Source organism: Enhydra lutris, unplaced genomic scaffold (genome assembly GCF_002288905.1).
Source record: "Enhydra lutris kenyoni isolate GAN:26980312 unplaced genomic scaffold, ASM228890v2 scaffoldscaffold38, whole genome shotgun sequence".
Taxonomy (NCBI): domain Eukaryota; kingdom Metazoa; phylum Chordata; class Mammalia; order Carnivora; family Mustelidae; genus Enhydra; species Enhydra lutris.
Window position 1 is genome coordinate 3,622,998 of NW_019154122.1, and position 17,616 is coordinate 3,640,613.

Below are 17,616 nucleotides of genomic sequence, written 5' to 3' on the forward strand. Positions count from 1 at the left end.
GTGAGCAAACATGGATTCCAAGCTCACCTCCCCCAGCCAGGAATAAACAGATAAAATGTTGGTAGTTCTTCTCCTGTGCTCACTGATGTGTATTTTTGCGGATCACACCATCTATATGTCTCGGCAACATGTCGTGATGTCCGGGCAATACAACGTTCATGAACACTTCCCACGCCATGGGCACAGCGTGGGGATTCTGGGCACGAGCTGGGAAAACCTGGGCGTGGACCTGACCCACACTGTGTCAGGCTGTTTCCTCTGAGCCTTGCTTTCTGCACCTGCACAGGGAAAGCAGAGTGGGGCCTCCCCGGCAGGGAGGGTTCGGTGGGGTGATGTGTATCACTTGGGCACCTAGCACAGTGTCTGGCACGTTCTAGGGACCTAGGGCTGTCCAGGAGCACCGCTAATGGCTGCATGCTTTTCTAACCTACAGATTTGTCCCCATTTGTTTAATAGACCCCTTACTGCTGGACATTTAAGAAGTTCCCAACTTTTTGCTGCGGTGAAAACACAACTGTTTGCTCCGATCACCGAAGGAAGAGTAAACGGAGATGGAGCAGGCGTGTTCCAGGCTGCAGTGACCACATGAAGCAGCCAGGCACGACGGGGAACATTCCAGGCCTAGGAGGAAGGAGAGGGGAGGACACAATCCTGGCACTACTATGACACACCATCCCAGCTGCACTATTTAGTAGCTGTGTGACCCTGAACAGGTTACTTAACCTCTCTGTGCCTTAGTTTTCTCATCCCTAAAATGGAGATAATAACATAACCCACTGTAATTTTATTATATGATAATTATTATAATTATTATTATATAATATATTATATATATTATTATATTAACAGGGGCTGTTGTGAGGGGCAAATTGGTCCTTATGCCTTGTTCCCGCACCATGCCTAACAGTTTCAGCACTATGTGTTGGTGACTTATCATTCGTCCATTCTCTGAGAAGGCAGAGCGAGAGGGGCCGTTACAGAATGATCTTGCTGTCACCAGCTTGACCAAGCATGGGTCTAGGTGGACTGAGTCCCCCTCCAGGAGTGGAGGTTTGAGAACTGCTTCTCCACTGGGCTCCTTGTGCCCAGGCTCCAACCACAGCAATGGTAGCCAGTCCCGGAGAACGACCTTCCTGGGCCTTCTCCCTGCTGACTTCCTTCCCCTTGGTCACTTTAGCCCCTTCCCTTCCTGACACTTGCCCCTGTCCCACCCCCTCCCTTATCTACCCTTTCCACTCTTTCCCATGGACACTGACCTTGATCATGTGTGTCAGGGGGAAACCTTCATGGTGGGCTACAGGACAACCAGAACATTCAAAATAGACAAGTATTAGGATCTTTTGCCCTGAGAAAATTAGCCTCCTGCCCTCATACCTCCACTATTGCTCCATGCTGAGGGTCTGTCTTCTTACCACCTTCTATTGACCTCGCCTAGGAGACACCAGCCTTCTGGAAGGAACTGGCAGTGACACCTGCCTTTGGCTGAGCGCTTTCTGCCCACCGCTCCCCTGATTCCTCTCCACAGCCCCGAGAGGGGAGAGCGGAAGTCCCCTCGCACCGAGGAGCAGCAATGATCGACTCAAGGCACCCCAGGCCCAGCACACCCCTGAGCTCTCCTTGTCCTGTGCCCAAGTGAGGGACAACTCCGGTGGCCTGGCCAGCAGACAAGGGCCCGCCCTACCCAGGCCCTGCTGGGTGTGGGGAGCTGAGATGGTGGGAGCGATGCTGCCAGGGCTCAGCTGATAGGGCCCGGGCTGAGGTCAGCGCTGGGAGGCCCCATGGAAGTGAGTGTTTAGGAGCATTGGCAAGAGGGGAGGGGAGTTCACTGCTGAAGCTGGGAGCCAGGGCTGAGGATATGAAGGTCCTGAACACCATGGAGATAGACGACCTTGGATGTGGGAGGTGGGAGGGGCCTGTGTTCTCGGTACTTGATGACCACCTAGGTATAGTGACAGTAACGTGGGTGACAGAGACAACTTGCCAAGTGTCTGCTTACTCCAGGCATTGTACAGAGTTCTCATTTCGTTTTCCCCTCGTTCATATAGGCAGATATTCTCGTCTGTATTTTACAGGTGAGAAAACAGACTCAGAGAGGTGATGTGACTTGCCCAAGGCCACCCAGCTAGTGCCTGAGAAAACCAGGTTCCCTCCCAGGACTGCCGAACTCCAAACTTCTCACTGCAGGACTGATTCGGGGTCCAGGAGAAAGAAAGCGCCCATTTCCAGCAGCTTCCAGACCTGTCCGTCTGTAGAGTCATCTTTAAAATACAGATTCCCGGGTCTACTTTAGAATGACTGAATCAGAGTCGTCCCACCTTGAAGTGTCCAACAGGCCTGCCTTGCCGCAGCCTCCAGTCAACCAGGGGTCGAATGGGCAGGTGGGTGGGTGTGCAGACTCCTGGTGAGTTGGGTCTCTTTGGCTAAGGGCGAGTCCCCACAAAAGGGAGCGGCTGGCCCTCAGAGGAGCTGGGGGATGGGTGCCCTGGCAGCACTGGAGATCTCGGTGAGGCACCAACCATCAACCGCACGGATTGACCTTGGCTCCTCCAACCATCATATCCCACATCCAGTCCGTCAGCAGACGAGCTCAGCTCTGTCTCCCCAGGGGATCCGTTATGACCGGTTGTCCCCACTTGCCCTTCCTCCGTCTTGGTCATGCCACCACTGCCTGTGCATAGATCAGCCCTAGAGCCTCCTTCCCAGCTGGTTTCCTGCCTTCCACATTTGCCTCCACCGCCCATTCTGCATCCAACCACCAGAATAAACTTTTAAAAACACCAATCGCATGAGGTCACTCTCCTACTTCTGAAACCCTCCAGAAGCTGCTCATTTACTCACAATAGTACCGAAAACCCTGAGCTGGGTCTACAAGGTTGAGACTGATCCGAACTCTCCCTACCTTATTGACCCAATTTCTTACCACCCTTCTCCTCCTTACTTATTTCACGCCTACCCACACCCCACCTCAACTCAGCTAGTTCCACATTTATAATACTACTCTTTGGGGGTACAGATTTCTGAACACATCAATCTTTTCTTAGTTGCTAATGACTAAAAACACAGCTCCAATGAGCTTAAGCAAAAGGGAGAATTCATTGGCTCCCATAATTGAGAATAATGGGCGTGGGAGGATGTCAGGCATGGCTGGATCCAGGGACTCAAGTGATGTTACTAAGACTCCAGCTGTCCTGTCTTTCTCTATCTCACTCTAATTTTCAGCTCTGTTTCCTTCCATGCATTGGCTAAATTTCAGAAAAAATTTTCTCCACAGTGTGAGAAAGACAGTTCTGTTAAGCCTATGCTTATAGCCCAATAGGTTGTTTTCTTCTGAATCCACACAGCTGACCTCTTGGTAAGAATCTGATTGGCTGTGTTTGGGTCAACTACCCACCCTTAGGCCAATGACAATGTCCAGAGGGCAGGTACCATGATTGGTGGCAGGTCCAGTATGAGGATATTTTCATAGGAACCACACAGGATGGAAACCCCAGGACAGCTATAACAAGCAATGTCCCTTGCACCTTTTCCCCCAAAGTTATCCTTGGTCCAAATCAAAAAGAAAACAGAAATGACCGTACAAATCACAATCCGTATGTACTATAATTGTTTTAGCATAGGTCATGATGTCAGTAATTTTCCTTGTTAAGGCACAGAAAGGCTATGAGTCATAGATGGTTTCCAGAGCTGACGCTGTAACGCCACGCCTTTTTCTTTCACTGAAGAAACTGCCCAAAAGAGAGTGAGTGAGAACCAAGATCATTTTGAATCCCCTCTGAGTCTCAGGGGCTTTGATATTTACACCACCAAAAGTAGACAATTAGTTGAGCTACACCTCCCACAGATCGTCAAGCACCAGAGCGAACGTGGCAAAGCTTTTGTTAGAATGAATGAACACAGTAGTTGGGAGCAGAGTGCCCTGATTCCCGCGGGATGTCCCACAAGATACAGTTACCATGGACAGATGGGTTACAGGGTCAAACAAATTCAGGCAAGAACTTGATTAAACAAAACCCGTCCAGTTTCTCTCAGGCATGACTTCGCCAAGTCTTCAGTATGCTAACAAATACTGTAACTTTCCAAGAAGAAGAAATAGTTTGCAGCATTTCTCAAAACACTTTGCCCCAAAAGTGCCTTCTGGCATACCATTTAGCGGCTCTTGTGTCCCATGGGAAACATATGGGGAGTGGAAAGATTTCAGGGTTTAGAGTCCGACTGTCCGGACGTGGAGCCGGGCTCTGTTGTTTAGCAGCTGTTCGGGGCCTCAGTCTTCTCGTCTGTAAAGTGGGATCATTATAATTACTGCCTTACTTGCTTTCTTTTTGCCCAATTATAAGTGTTATGTATACAAAGTCATCCAAGAGAGTACCTGGTGCAGTGAACTGTTTTCCCTGATGTAAACTGAGCTCTAGCAGCAGAATTTTCAGAGCGTACAATTATTGCCCCTGGTGGTGTCAGCCTACACGTGCCACCCACATACCCAACTCTCCAGGTGCAAAAACCTGATAACCTCAGGAACTCAGTGGCTAGCATCAGACACCTTCAAGCTGTCATCCGGATAGCTGCTGCCTCCTGCCTCTGTCCTTGGAAGCTTCTGGAATGGTAAATGTCAATGTCAGAGGGCTCTGGCCAGTAGCGTGGGGTGCATGTGTTGGTGGAGGGGGGGGTGTCATGTCACGTCAGCAGAAAACAGAAACCTTCGAGGAAGCCCTTTGTCCAGCTCACATTGCTGTCTAATTACTTTCTGACCACCTGGACATTCAACTTTAAAACCCCTTGAGTTACTAAAACTTTAAATGTCACTAGATTTGTAAATCCTACTCTCTGAATATAGGGTGTACAGAAAAGAATCATTTTAAAAAGAAGGATGCTGGTCAACTATGGTAAAACAAAAATAATTTTAAAAAATAATAAAATGTGGGCGCCTGGGTGGCTCAGTGGGTTAAGCCTCTGCCTTCGGCTCAGGTCATGATCTCAGGGTCCTGGGATCGAGCCCCGCATCGGGCTCTCTGCTCGGCAGGGAGCCTGCTTCCTCCTTTCTCTCTGCCTGCCTCTCTGCCTGCTTGCGATCTCTCTGTCAAATAAATAAATAAATAAATCTTTTTAAAATAATAATAAAACGTGGAAAAGGTTGCTGGATCTGGCTGCACAGTCTTGGATTACACAGGGCCCTGAGAGGGTAAGTGAGATTATAAGGGTCTCTCCCCACAATCTCTGCTTTTGGGATTTATCTCTCCCTCACCCCATGGCATTCAAGCGGAGGTAGGACGAGATGATTTCAGAGTTACCAGTGGTTGTCTTCCCTGCCACAGCCAAAGGAGCCAAGCGGGGATGACAGACCAACGCACATGTCCTTGAACCCCAAAATTGGGCTTCAAAGCTGGGGGCTTCACCTGTGAGTCAACACGTTTCCTTTTTCCCTTAAAGTGAGTATTGTTTCTGTCTTTTCAACTAAAAGTCCTGATTAATAAAAGGAGTGTTTGGACCATGTATTCATATGCCGCTATTTGGCAAATGTTTCTTGAGCACCTACTACATGCTAGGACTACCTGTGAGCCCTGGGAATGTAACAGAGAACAAAGCAGGCCAGTTCCTTGCCCTCCTAGGCCTGTCTGAAGTATAGACTTATTGGATAATTAACTTAAAATTTTTTTTTACACGTCAACCATATGTCAATAATAAAAAGAAAAATATTATTTTAAATTCCTGTTTATAAAACAAATACAAACTCACTGGAAATATTCAAAACAAGTGGAAAGAAGATATGTACCCAAAAAAGTAGAAGGAAGAAAAAAATTCACTCATAATTCCATCATCCAAGGACAGCCACTGTGAACATTTTTATGTATTGGGTTTTTTTTTTTCCCAAAACAAATATGTTTTTTAAAAATGAAATGGCATGGAATATATAGTTCTCATCGTGCATTTCTACAAAAGGCATCTTGAATATTTTCCCATGTCATTAAATACTCTTAGAAAATATTATTTTGAAAAAACATAATTTAAAACAGCTGTATTGTATTTTATCACATGGATAGAATTTTTTCAAATGATTTTCCTATCGTTAGGCAATCGGGTTCTTCCCAGCATTGTGCTGTTATAAATAACACAGAGATGAACATCCTTGTACAGAAACCTTCGTCTATATCCCATGACTTCTTTAGGTAAAAATCTCCAGAGATGGAATTTTGGGAGGCCAAAGGAAAGGGACATTTTAATGTTTGATGATGCTTATCACAGTTTGTTCTGCGGAGAAGCTGTATCAGTGCGCATCTCTACCAGTAGGGCAGGAACACACACTTCCCTCCTCCCACTTCATCCTTTGGAATGTAGCAAGGCTGGGACTGGGTGGGGTCAGTGAGGTTCTTGCCTCAGGCGCGAAATAGAAGGGGGCACCCGAAAAACTGTCATCAGGATAAAAAGGATTTGATGCAATGTTTTTTAAAAAATCAAAATGAGGGGCCCCTGGGGGGCTCAGTGGGTTAAGCCTCTGCCTTCAGCTCAGGTCATAATCTCAGGGTCATGGGATCAAGCCCTACATTGGGCTCTCTGCTCACGGGGAGTCTGCTTCCCTCTCTATCTCTGCCTGCCTCTCTGCCTACTTGTGATCTCTCTCTCTGTTGAATAAATAAATAAAATCTTTTTAAAAAATTAAAAATTAAAAAATTAAAAAAACAAATAAAAAAGTAAAAAAATCTAAATGAATTTTTAAAAATGCATGATGAACAAAAATTGACAATTGTAAAGAAAAGCACATTGCCATGACTCTAAGGAGAAAAAATGTGTGCCTCTATTTGCATGATTTTATGTACTTTAAAAAAAAAATCTGTTCTGGAGGTGCCTGGGTGGCTCAGTCCTTAAGCGTCCGCCTTCAGCTCTGGTCATTGATCCCAGGGTTCTGGGATCAAGCCCCGCATCGGGTTCCCCACTCAGCGGGAGGCCTGCTTCTCCCTCTGCCACTCCCCCTGCTTGTGTTCCCTCTCTCGCTGTGTCTCTTTCTGTCAAATAAATAAATAAAATCTTTAAAAAATATATCTGTTCTGGAACGTTAAACAATTATGGAGCAGCACCTGTGTACCGGGGACAGGGCTTGGTTCTAAGAGCTGGGCCCACAGAGCCTAGCCCCTGCCCTCGAGATGCTTATTGTCCAGTGGGAGCAGCAGACACATAAATGGCTAAACCACAACAAAGGCATATTAAAAAGCAGATGTATTAAAACTCACAGTATTATTTTAGGTTTAAATATTTGAGAATTATATTCAGATCTTTTGAAAGAGTTTTTTTTAAATATTTTTTTATTATTCATTTGAGAGAGAGGAGTGTGCCAACTAGAGCAGAGCAGTGGGGAGAGAGGCAGGGGGAGAGGGAGAAGCAGACTTCCCATTGAGCAGGGAGCCCAATTCGGGGCTCCATCCTGGCACTCCGGGGTCATAGCCTGAGCCACAGGCAGATGCTTAACCAACTGAGCCTCCAGGCGCCCCTTGATAGAGCCTTATACTCATTAAACATACTTTCAAAGTTTTCTCTTACATGTTGTAACGTAAAACTCTTAATGGAAAACAAAATAAGCAAAGAAGAAGACTTTGAATTTTGATATGTATTGATGAGTTTGCTTCCATTCAAGCCAGGAAAGCAAAATTACCATAGATTCTACTTTGGGTATAAATAAAATACCTAAACCAAAAATAATGTTGTGATTTTTGATAGCCTGCTTTTTGTCTTTTAATATTCTTTAATGTTCTAGAAAAAAATTAACCATTAAAAACTAGCTAGGGGTGTCTATGTGGCTCAGTTGGTTAAGCTTCTGCCTTCGGCTCAGTTTAGAGTCTTGATATCGAACCCATGTCCTGGCTTCCTGCTCAGTGCGGAGTCTGCTTGTCCCTCTGCTCCTCCCTCTGCTCTCTCTCTCTCTCTCAAATAAATTAATAAACTTTATTTTTTTAACTATCTAAAAGTATGAATTGGGGTGGTGCTCCTGGGTGGCTCAGTGGGTTAAAGCCTCTGCCTTTGGCTCAGGTCATGATCCCAGGGTCCTGGGATTGAGCCCCGAATTGGGCTCTCTGCTCAGCAGGGATCCTGCCTCCCTCTCTCTCTCTGCCTGCCTCTCTGCCTACTTGTGATCTCTATCTGTCAAATAAATAAATAAAAATCTTAAAAACATAAAAAATAAAAAAATAAAAGTATGTAATAGGGGTACACATTTTTCCTTCTCCTTCATGCTCCAATACGGCTTGGCGCATCACGGGAATTGAAGTCTGTACGTTGTTGATTTCAAAATGGCAGTGGTTTCAGATTCTCCAAGTCATTCAGTTCTGTGCACATATTATGGTAGATACTGGAGGGAATGCTGAGATGAATACAGCACACTCCCCGCCCAGAGAGAGATGGTAATTTAGAAGGGCAAACTGCTAAGGGTATGATAGATCACCAAGTAGACCTGGGTTCTATCATTTACCAGCTCTTTAATCTTAAACAAAGCCTCAACCTTTCCAGGCTCAGGTTTTTTTTTCTCTTATAAAACAATAATTATAAAACTTCCCTCAAAGGGTTGTTGTAAATGAGGTGCTTACCACACAATGAGTGCTTTACCCTCAGTAACTACGACTGATAATCATGGTCACTTACGTTCAATGAATTTGGCTCATTCCTTCTCCAAACAATTACGGAGCAGCACCTATGTGCCAGGGCCTGTGCTTGGCCCTAAGAATTTGGCCCACAAGACTTGGTCATTGCCCTCAAGGAGCTTATACTCCACTGGGGGCAGCAGACACACTAATGGCTGAATCACAACATGAGTCCTTGACAAAGTTGGGACTTGCAGGATGAGTAGGAGTTCGCTAGGTAGAGAAGACGGGAGAGGGCATTATGACAAAGGGGACAGGAGGAACAGAGACATGAAGGCAAGACGGGCTTGGAAAACTGTCCTGTGTGGCTTCAAATGGTGGGTGGCAGGGATCCAGCACGCCTCTCTTCACCCTTGGAAGAGATTCCTCCATGGTCCCAGGGGCCAGGGCGTGAGCTCATCTCTTCCTGTCTGCCTGCGGTCAGTGGTGCTCGAGGTGCTGAGTGACTGAGGGATTTGATCCAGGTCACAGAGCAAAGGACTCTGGGGCAGTTAGTTCCATGAAGGCCAAACTTTGTATTTCTTTGGGAAAGCTGGAGAAACCATGGCATTTATGTTTGTTTTCCTTTTAAAAACTCCCATCATTTATTGATTCAGCCTTCCTTCCGCCATCGTGCACATGGACTGTCCCTGACATTTGGCAATCCTTGTGCACTGAAACAGCGGCCTGGGAATTGCATCTAGTCTCCTGGGAGCCTGTGCGAATCTGATTCCTGTCCCCCTCCCTGCACCACCCCACCCTGTGAACTCCTCAAGGGTCTGGGGTCCTGTCTGGTCACCTCCCCGAAGTCCAGACTGTCCCTGGCGTACTGTGGATGCTGGGCAAACATTTGTCGAATCAACACAATCCAGATGACTCTGATGACCTTCCGGGGATGTTCGTCCCCAGGATGTTCGTCCCCAGGATGGGTAAGGAAGGGGGTGCCTCTCTTTTTTTCCTCTGCCTCTTCCCAGTTTCCCTTGCTCTCCGTGGGGCCTCCCAGCCTCTCAGTCTGGAAGTTACCGAGCTATAAACAGACACTTAAATGAACGAGCTCAGCCTTTAAAGAATCCTTTGAAGAAAGATTGCAATGTGACTAATCATCCCCTAATTTATTGGTCTGTAAATTTGCATTTTCCTACAATACATTTTTCTTAATGGAGGGTCCTCCCACGCCGTGGACAAAGGCAATTTCAGCTGGGCTTCCCATTTAGAAGCTACAGCTTCCCATTTAGAAGCTACAGCTTCTTTTCCAGCATTAGTGTCACTGTTGTTTTAATGTCTGTAACAAGATCATATGCGGGGAGGGCCCACGAGAAGGTAGGGTGGAGGGGAACAGGGGAGAGGCTGGGAGGGGGGCTGGGGTGAGGAGGGCAGGTGAGAGGGGGACAGGCAGTGTGGGTCCCATCTTTGCCCCCCCCCCCCCCCGCTCCAGTCTTTCAGTACCTGGAACTGCTACCCCCCTCCGCACCCCCCCCCCCTACCTCCCCTCCCCCATCCCCTGGCCTGGGGACAGGTTTGGGCAGGATTTATGGGGCTGGCCCCTGTGGAGAGGATCCGGGGATAAATCTCAGCTTATTTAGAAGCGTGATCTACATTTATTACACTTAATGTGATCTTTAACGTGTCCAAGAGGGGCCCATAAATCCCAGCCTGGCCGTCTCCACCAGCAGGGCCCCCTGGACCTGGCCCCTCCTCTTGCTGGGGTGAGCTAGTGGGAGTTCCTGGGTCTGTAGATTCCCTCCGCTGGAGGCTTCCACCTTGGCTCTGCAACCGTGGCGGGTACCCTCCCTGAGCTGTGTGAATGAAGCCAGGGGCCAAGGCCACATGCCCATAGGCAGGTTCTGCCCCTGGGCACCCTGCTCTGCAGATGCTGAGGCCCCTGTCTGGACCAGAACCCCCTCGTGCGTCTTTGACTAAGTAACTTACTAGGATCCTTTCCGGGGCTAGATTTGAAAATGCTGCCCATTTTGCAATTAACATGATACGGGCGCTGAGGAGAGAGGGGAGCAGAGTAGGGGAGTGTTGTAATAAGCATCCCAGGGCAGTAGGCAGAAATAGAGGAGAGACAGATTCTAGGACTATGATGATCTACTATTATTATTATTTTTTAAATCTGACCACATGTGTATATAATACTAACGAGCCTGGTGATACGGCTAGCATTTTACAATTTTTAAATCTTGTCCCTGCCTGTCCTTCCCACTTCTTCCCCACACTCACACGCTGGGCTTCAAAGCTGGATGTGATGTCTCTTTTCATGGTACCTCATTGCCCATATATGCAGACACACATAGGTACCACCAAGGGCACATGTGTGTGTGAGGGTTACACACGCAAATGCAGTGAACTTGGGAGCACACCTCGTGTATGAGCCCCTCGTGGAGCACTCCCAGGGGGGATTCTGCAGATGCAAAGTCACCATCTAGATCTTTTAATCCTGTTGTCTCTCTCTTTTTTTTCTCCCAACAAAGAGAAGCCAGGCATTGTCACTAAGAGCATATTATTTGTGTGTGTGTCTTTTGGGTGCGTGAGTGTGCATTTCAGGGGGGGCCGGGGAAAGGATGAAGAGAGAGTCCTGGTGAGCCCGTTCTCCTGGAGATGATCAAATCAACTTTAAGAACAGACTCTGATAGTCCAAGATCATTCTCTTCTCTAGGTTTGAGACGACTGGTCCAGCCCTGATTTTGCCATCCGCTGGCAGCATGCCCAGCCCCAGGAAACACATCTGTGTACATATCCGTCTGCACACGTGTGCGTGTACATGTGAGACACAAGGGGATGAAGCCCAGGACCCAGCAGGGCTGATGTGATCATTGGGACTGCCACTCAGGGTTGAGGGTTAGATGTTTTCTTTGGGTGAATTTCTAGAAATGGTGTCGTGTCTGTAATAAAGGCTTGCAGCTGAGTGTTGTATAAGAAATATCAGGGGAAAGATTAAAAACTGCTGTTCCTCTGAATTTAATAGAACGGTTATCCTTCTGTGTATTACTTTCTCATTATAATACCAGTCCAGATTCATTGCAGAAAATTTAGAAAATCAGGGGAGCATAATGAAGAGAAAAAAATTTTTTAAAGATTTTATTTACTTATTTATTTATTAGAGAGTGGGGGGGGAGAGCACAAGCAGGGGGAGTATCAGGCAGAGGGAGAAGCAGGCTCCCCACTTAGAGGGGCTCCATCCCAAGACCCTGGGATCATGACCTGAGCTGAAGGCAGATGCTTAACTGACTGAGCCATCCAGGCACACCAAGAAAAAAGTTTTTTTTAATTTGTGATTCTTCCATACAGAGATAACTTTTAACTTTTCAAAGTAGATCTTATCAGACATTTTTCTCTTTTTTCTTTTTTTAAAATTTTATTTATTTGACAGAGAGAGAGAGAGCACAAACAGGGGGAGTAGCAGACAGAGGGAGAAGGAGAAGCAGGCTCCCCATTGAGCAAGGGCCCGATGCAGGGCTCGATCCCAAGACCCTGGGATCATGACCTGAGCTGAAGGCAGAGGCTTAACCCACTGAGCCACCCAGGTGCCCCATCAGACTTTTTTCTATGTCTGTATATATTTCATAAAAACCAAGATTCTCCAGGGAGTCCTATTTCGAAAATTCTTATCTTAATAGATCGGGAATTTTCTTGCCTGGCATTCCACATCCCCCTCCCCACTGCTGTCACAGGATGTCTTGCTTTCATTTCAGGGCACCCATAAGCCATGATTTTCCTCCCCAAGGAGACACCCAAGTTGATTTCTGTTTTTCACTCTTGGAAACACTTCCTGAGGCTAGACCTCAGTCCCCTGATGGGCTTCTTAGATTCGATATTCCTAGAAGTGGAACCTGAGGCTTGAAGGTGTGCACCGTTGGGGGACTTCCAATAACGCTTGCAGAATTCTCTCTAGAAAGCAGGTTCTGCTGTTGTTGCTCAGGGACGGGAGGGTCCACTGGATAACACAAAGGGTTTTGTTTATAAAGGAGAAGTTTGGGGGTGGGCTCTTTGGGAGCAAGAAGCTGGGGTCGTCTCGTCCTTTCTGCTGTGCTAGGGTGTAGGAGAGGCAGGGACTGGGAGCTACTGAAGAAGATTCTACCAGCCCGCGCCCTTGGCCAAGGACTGGTCTGGCCCTCACGCCGTGTCTGTAGTTCCCACCCAGCGGTAGGCACAGGGCAGGAACTGAGTCAACACTGACGAGCGAACAAATATTTGTTGAAAGGACCAATGTTTGTTGAATGTTCAAAAATTTGCTGATAGAACAAATGTTTGTTAAAAGAACACTATTGTTCTTGGAAAAGCTCCTGCTGATTCACAGGCTATTTCGCCTTCTCTGGAGTCCCTGGACTAGCAAGTAAGCTCAGAGCCCACCTCAGCAGAGCTGCACAGGGGACAAGTGCCTCATCTGGGCTCAGCCAGACAAGCTTCTGGAAGCCAGGCTGGTCTTTGTCATCTTTGCGACGCCAGGGTGCAGCACATTCCGCTCTCCCCACTGTGTTGGAGAAACGGTCGAATGAATAAATGACTTGGTTTTAGACCCCTGCTTGCTGACTTCTCATTCCCAGGGAGGCATGGAGCGGTCTGCTGAACCTCATTAAAGCTTCCACTCTCAAATGTCAAATGAAGAAACCGGAGTGTTCTACTCATTTTCTTTAAAGTTTTTAAAATATTCCATCTTTAGTATTTGTCTCCAACAAATCCCAGGTCAAAGTGCTGCCTTCCCTCCCTTGGTGGAACCCCCTAGGGTCCTGTGGCACATGGTTTGAGAACTCTCAACATTGTTCATTTCTGAAGTCTAGACTGACCTAAGGGAGCCATGACTGGGAGGAACATTGCTCAGCACCAGGAATTTACCCCAAACACAGTCAATCGGTCCAAGAAACTGTGAGGAAAGTGACTTCAGTCCCGAAGGAGGACTATGGATTAGATTAAAGCACTGTTTTGATGTTACATTTCCTGGATTGTATAATTGTGTGAGGTTGTCTAAGAGAAGACCTTTATTCTTAAGAAATACACACTGAAATAGGAAGGCAAAGAGCAACATCACATAGCCTACTTTCAGATGTTTCCAAAAAGATATGAATATATATAAAAGAATGATAAAGCAAATACAGCAAAATGGTACAAAAGATGAATATTGGGGCACCTGGGTGGCTCAGTCACATAAACGTCTGACTTCGGCTCAGGTCATCATCTCAGGGTCCTGGGATCGTGTCCCACATCGGGCTCCCCACACAGCACGGAGTCTGCTTGTCCCTCCCCCTCTGCCTGCCGTTCCCCCTGCTTGGTCTCTCTTTCTCTCTCTCAAATAAATAAATAAAATCTTCCAAAAAAGATGAATATGGATAAAGGGTATTCAGGGACTCCTTGCACTCCTCTTGCAACTTTTCTGTAAGATCAAATGATTTCAAAATAAGAAACTTTTAAAAATCATCCATCTTTCTCAGACTGCCTGGCCAAAAAAAAAAAATAATTAATTAAAAATTTAAAATATGTCATGAAAAAAGAAATAGAAAAGAAATAAGAAAGACTCCAAGGGAAGAAAAAAGTAGGGGCATTTACAGGCCTGATCAGAGTCCTCTTTTCCTAAGGGAGAGGCAGCAAGGAGCCTTCCGTGTTCATAAACTCACCGGCCAGAATCTGGGAGGCAGCAAAGCTGGGGCTTCGATCCCTCTTTCAGAGCCGGAGGTGGACAAAGTCCATGACATGCTAGCAGTTCCCACTGAGGACTTCTGCTGATAAATAAGAACTATAGAGCTGCTCGGTTCTGAGCCTCTTGAGAAGGAGGAGAAGGAGAAGAAGGTCAAAGGTTATAGGAAGGCGACGCTCAGGGTGGAGGGAAAGGAGGGGCAGAGAAAAAGGGTGAGGGTCAGAGGAGCTTCGGAAGCAGGAACTGGGCGACCACTTGGTGGGGATGTTCGAGAGGATTCAAGTGGTGCCTCTGAGGCCCCTTCCGGCCCTGAGAGAAACTCAAGGATCCAGAAGGGCAAGCCATGCTCTCTATATGTGCACGTGTGTGCATGTGTGGGCATGTGCATGCGTGTTTGCAAAGACACATGGGCCCCTGTCCCCTGCAAGAACAGGACTCCTGACATTCATCAGGAGCACACAAATGTGTGGATCCCTCTGTGAGGAGGCTGGGGACCTCCTGAGAGGCCCTCTGTCGCTTCCCCACGATGAAATCCAAGAAGCTCCGGAAGCCAAATTTTCACTTCACTTGTGAGTCTGTACGACAAAACTTGGACGGTCCCAAGGCTGTTTATGGTCTTTATTTTTCCCACTTACTGTGAATATTTGTACATTTCATGGCAGAAATAATATGTTTGTGCACAGAACGCTGCTCAGGTCCCACAGGAGCTATAGTAAGCACTGAATGATCCTTCTAAAATCTGACTGGTTCTGAAGTCTGAAACCCCTCCAAGAGTTTCAGCGAAGGGACTGTGGACTTATGTCCTAGGAAGAAATTGTAGTTTCCAGAACCAGGATGCGGGGAGCTAGCTGTAATGCACTTGTGTGCGCGCACACATGTGTGCGAGAAGGCTGGCTTTGGGTGCCAGAGTCCAAATACAAGCAGACTGGATCTCGGCGATCGAACATCCCGATGTTGGCTTTGGGCTGCATCCCTTAAATAGCACAAAAGGATTCTTCCACTCACTCGTTTTTACCTTGAAGACATCAATGCAGTTGGTTGAGAACAGCAAAGCTCGCCCTATACATACAAGTCCGGGGAATGCACAGAGGAAGCAGAGAGCAGAGTGGGGGCTGGGGCTACCCACCCATCTGCACTCACCAGGACACAGAGAGGCCTGGAGTGGCATCTCAGACATGTCTCAGCCAGGTGTGCCATCTGACCCCTCCTGGCTCTGTGTCTCTAACCTGCTGCTTCTGCCTGCTCGTTTCCTGTAGGACTGTGCTCCCTGACAGCCACCTGGCACTTGCCACGCCCAGGGCTGGTGTGCCAGTGGTGAACAGAGCTGAGACAGCAGGTGGGTAGAGCTGGCAAACCTGGGACGAATGCTTTTTTCCTCTCTCCTTCTGGGCTTGTTCCCAGCTCTGCCCTTTCTAGCCCTAGAGTGCCTGGAACACAGCACTGGAGAGAAGTGGAGAGAAGACCGACAGCTCCAACCCCGAGCCGGGACCCAGGACTGGGAGTCCTGGCTCCACCGCTGAAGGAAGGGGCCTCAGGAAAGTCACTGCTCCTGTCTGGGACCCTCTCCCCAGCAACCCTCCATAACCTCTGGGGTGGTTTTTCTCTTGGGGCGGGGAGGGGCTCCAAGATCAAATTACCTGTGGAGGCAGATGTAAGCAGGAATCATCATTTAGACGTGAGTGGTGGTACCCATGTTTCTTGTGGATGGCCTCTGTATGATGCGGGGACAGTCCCAAACCAGCAGGGGTGCAGGTGCCCTCGTTCCCACCCTCCCACATGTGATGGAGGATATCACTCCGGCAAGTGGCCCCTCTTACTCACCAGTCTCTTTGGCCCTCTGCCCTCCAGCAGGTTGCTCCCAACAGCACCCACATAGGCAGCAATGCACCCACATTTAAAAAAAGAGAAAAGGGGCGCCTGGGTGGTTCCATCGGTTGAGGGTCTGGCTCTTGATTTCCGCTCAGGTCAGGATCTCGGGGTCGTGGCTCTGCACTCAGCAGGGAATCTGCTTGGGATTCTTTCCCATGGCCCCTCCCCCTATTCACACACTCTCACTCTCTGTCAAATTAATAAATAATTTTTTTTTTTAAACAGATTTAAAAAAGAAAAAGACCCTCTACCAAATGCACTGTGGTATCCCGGATGGAAATGGATCCCTCACCAGAAAAATGACATCTGTGGAAAGTCTAGCGAAATCCGAATAAAATCTGTGGTGTGGTTAATAGTATCGTCCCAACGTCCTAGTTTTGACAAATGCGCTGTGGTCATGGAAGTGGTTAGCGTCAGGGGAAGCTGCGTAAAGACTATACGGGAACTCTCCGGGGTATCTTTGCAGAAGTTTTATACATGTAAAATTGTTCCAGAATTTAAAAAAAATTATTTTTTTTTCATTCTGTTGTTTTAGGAAGCACTCTCAATTCCACATCCCATCCTATCTTTTGCCTCCTGTTTTATCAGAATGCTCCCGAAGAACTGTCCACACCCATGTCAACAGTCTGTCTCCCCCCATTCCATGAGCCCCCACTCCCAGTCAGGTTCCCTGCTATCCTCCCACGCCGCTCCCCGCACTGCCCCGATGGCCATCCCTGGGCCTCGCCTTTCCCGGCACGTCGGTGGGACCCTTGGTCAACCCCCACCTTGAAACACTTCCCTGACTGGGCTTTGAGACTTGGCTCGTCTGGTTTCTGCTCTTACCTCGCTGGCTCTTCTTTCTCCATCTCTTTTGACACATTTCTGTTCTCTCTCAAACCTCTAGGTGTGGCCTATGGCCCTAGACTCAGTTTTGGACACCTCACTCACTCCCCAGGTGACCTCACCCAAGCTCCCCGGCTTTAAATACCACCCACGTGCTGACAGCTCCCAGGTGTGTGTCCTCATAGACCCACTCTCGGAGGCCCGCTCCCACCCTCCACTAGAGTGTGCAGAAGGCCTCCCCTCTGACAGGCTCCAAAACTCACCCGGAGCACCTGCCCCCTCCCCTACTCGCTCCCCCCTCCTCTTCACCCTCACCATACGTGACAACTCCAACCTCCGGTTGCACAGCCCCAAACCTTGAATTTGGCCTGGACTTCTCATTCTAGCAGCAAATCCTGTCCTCTCTCCACAATACGTCCAAAATATGACCACTTCTCCTCACCTCCACTGCTCCCTCCATCCCAGGCACAGCGTCTCTCACTGGATGCCTTTAATAACCCCCTTGTGGATCTCCCTGCTTCTCCCTTTGGGCCTCTGGGTCTGTTTCTTTTCTTTCTCTCTCTCTCTCTCTTTTATAAATTTTATTTTATTTATTTTGAAAGAGAAAGAAAGAGGAGAGAGCACGAGCAGGGGGAGGGGCAGAGGGAGAGGGAGAGGGAGAGAGAATCTCAAGCAGATTTCCCACTGAGT